The following is a 3385-nucleotide window of genomic DNA, read 5'->3' as shown; positions in this document are numbered from 1 at the left end:
GAAAAGACTGTCAAAATAAAATCAGACAGTACTCCTGTATACTGTAAAAGAAAATCAGCAGCACAATGACATAAAATATTTTTCACAATATTATCAAAACATGAAAAGGAAACTTTCTGGTTTACTGTAGATGCTATGTTAGCTCCCTTTCCGGTGTGTTAGACACATTAAAGTACAGTGTCGATTATCCGATCTTCACTAATCTGACCATTTGGCATATCCGACAGACACTCCCCCACCCCACCCCGATGACATCATCATATTTATTTCTATTAAATATCTTTGTTTTTGAACAATTTTTGAAAATCGGGAACTCTATGCCTTTGTTTGAGGGGTTTATTTAGTCTTTTCTGTATTATCTGACTTTTTACTTATCCGACAATGGGTCAGTCCCGTTTATGTCGGATAATCGAGACTGTAATGTATTCAGATGTCTTTTTAAACTGCAGAGCACACAGTTTTGCAGAAAAATCTGAATTTGCAAACAAAAATAACAAGAAATTAACACATTTTATAAATGAATCAAAGAGAATTGGCTGCACCATGACAGTGTGTGACCTTGTCTATCATGAAACCCGGATGCAAAAACAGCTCTCCTGTGGATATTCTCCAGGCAACATTTAACAGCTCTTGAAGACCTTGCTATTTAATCACTCACTTTTCCACATCTCTCGTAGAACAAATCACCAACTCTTCAGCCTATCTTCAAACACAGAATTTAAAGAGAACAACAATAAAAGCACTCAACACAATAGTCCAACGCATCACGGACCTCCACTTATGCCAGACTAATATGCATTTCAGCTGACAGGCAGAGGAACACTTTCCCTTTACCAGCAATGGTAGCCATGCAAGTATAAATTAATGAAACGGCAATAAGTTTACTTGATTTTTTAACAATCATGTGCATGCATTTTTGATGCATGTTACAGTTTAACACAATGCAGGTGAGAGTAAAAAGCAAAATAGAGATGCATCAATAGACACACTGAAGCAAGACATAGGGCTGGTTGTTCACAACATCACTATTACACAAAGGTGCATATTGGCGAAGCAGTACTGGTGTTTTAGATATGCACATAGATAAGCATATAGATGTTTATATTGCATAAATGCCTTCTTAGGGCTCCTTTTACAACGCTGCAATAGCAATTCCAGTGCGGCAAAGCTTTCTCGCATTTGCCGCTTCAGAATTGCTAGCATGACTTTGTAAAAGGAGCCCTAAATCTCAATTTTACAAAGCTGGAATATACATATCTAAAACTGAAAAATGTGAATCTGGCAAGAGGGTGTGATCTGGGCGTGGTTTTGATGGGACTAGGGTAGGCCTATAAAACACCTGTGTATTCCCCATTTCAAAAGGGATTGAATGCATGTCTATGTCACCTGCTACCAGGGATATCTAGGTTGCCCCCTTAATCCCCCAGTCGCTGATGTCCCTCCCAAAAGCAAAACTGGCAAGGAATACCGGAGTCTGTGACAACTTTGGGGAAAACAAACATTTATGTTTCAAAAATGACTAACAAATGCATTGAGGGGTCCTTTTACCAAGCTGCAGTAATAAAGGCCCTGCAGTAGAGGTGGGGGCTGTTTTTGCTGCACATTAGGGCCCTTTTAACAGCAGCAGATAAAAAGCCCCTCAAAAAGACATGACTATGCGGTAAGATTATTCTTACCACGTGGCCATGCAGGGGGAGCCATTGAGGTGGTGGTAAGGGCTCCCGCGGGAACTGGGCAGCGCCGCTGGGTTAGTGTCATGCTAGAAATTACAGAATTATTTTCCGTAGCACTGGAAATGGCACAAGCTTCAGGCGGATCTACCGCCGGCGGCCGTATTGGGCCAGCGATAGTTCCGGGTCCCTTATATTTCAGCAAATAAACACTTATGTTGCCATTTTGTAACATAAATGTGTATGTGCCACCACATAAATGTCTACATGCCCATTTTGCCCTGTTGATATTTTTGACATTTATGATTCTAAAATAGTTGCTCCCGCTGCACGTAACTAGCGCATAAACATCCATTTCACCATATAGTTTAGACCAGGCTCTATGGCTGCAGATCCTGTTCTAAAATACTAGCGAAATTTGAGATGACCAGACTTGGATGACTCAATTCCGATTTGTACGTCCTTTCTAAAATGCCACTCAAAATGTGTCTCTCCATTGTTGATAGATAAAAAGGTCTAATATAAACCTCTGAAAATTGAAAATAATGTATAATTTGACTGCATAGTTTCCTTGCTGCCTGAAAGTGCATAGACAAATACAGCAAGCTGGAACGAAGCACTCCCCTGAGAAAGACCAGTTTTGAGAAAAGATTCTCATTTTGCTTCATACATATTCAATTATATGCAACCATTTTGAGCTGGTAGGAGAAATTCCTTAGGGCCCAACTCACATAGGTACAAAATGGAGAAATATACAACACTGGAGGTCTCCATTCTGCAAAACATGAAAACATATAAAATGTAAATCTCCATGAGACACAAGTGGATATCCCAGAAATCAGCCTGAATATCCTTTTGTTGATGTTGACGTTGTTGCAGGAGTTAAAAATGTCCTGGTTGAAGAACACCAGATATTTGGACATTTACATGGCTCAGGAATTTTGCATCAGAAGCCTGGCCATTGGAGAAGAAAACATCTAAGATGAATAAACATTACTTTATCATTTTAATGAGCTCTGTTTATGGGCATATTTTTCTCTGTTCTGAAATGTTATTACTGCAAATAAATTGATGTGCCGCTTCTTGAAACAGTCAACCGATCTTGAATGTGAATAAACTCTGTCCTGTGTTTCATTTCTTTCTTGAGCTATCAGGGCAATTTTGTAGTATGGGTGCTGAAAGTTAGGTGGTACCCATGTGATTTGAAGATTATTACATAAGTACACGTGTGATCAGAAAATGATCATATATGCATGTATATGCACACAGCTGCACGTAAGTGGCATGTCTCAGTCTAAGCACAGTTCTGTAACTACACACATACTCTGATAGTGCATAGTTTGCAGATGGGCGTACAAGTGGACATTGTCTGGGCAGGGTGCACACTTACACATGTAATTTATAGCATACTGTAAGTTATGTGTGTACTCTTGCACTTAGGCACCAGCTCTATAGCTAGAATAAGTCCTCGTGCTTAAGTTATGTGTGTGTATCTACTCGGTAATGCTAGTAGTCTGTAAAGGAAATTAGCCACTTGCTTTCCTTGATAGGATAGGCTTCTACCAGGTGCCCTTTGAGTGCCTAATTATAGGTGAGCTGCTAAAGAGTCACCTGCTCTATGTTGCTTTTAGGTTACCAACTATGTCACCTGACCAGGACCCAAGATCCCATGGCATTTAGCAACTTCCAGTCTTGTTTTTCCTTTAGAAAATTGG

This window comes from Microcaecilia unicolor, chromosome 10, assembly GCF_901765095.1.
Source record: "Microcaecilia unicolor chromosome 10, aMicUni1.1, whole genome shotgun sequence".
NCBI classification, from domain to species: Eukaryota; Metazoa; Chordata; class Amphibia; order Gymnophiona; family Siphonopidae; genus Microcaecilia; species Microcaecilia unicolor.
The sequence above is the reverse complement of the archived record's forward strand: the minus strand, read 5'-3'. Positions refer to the sequence as shown.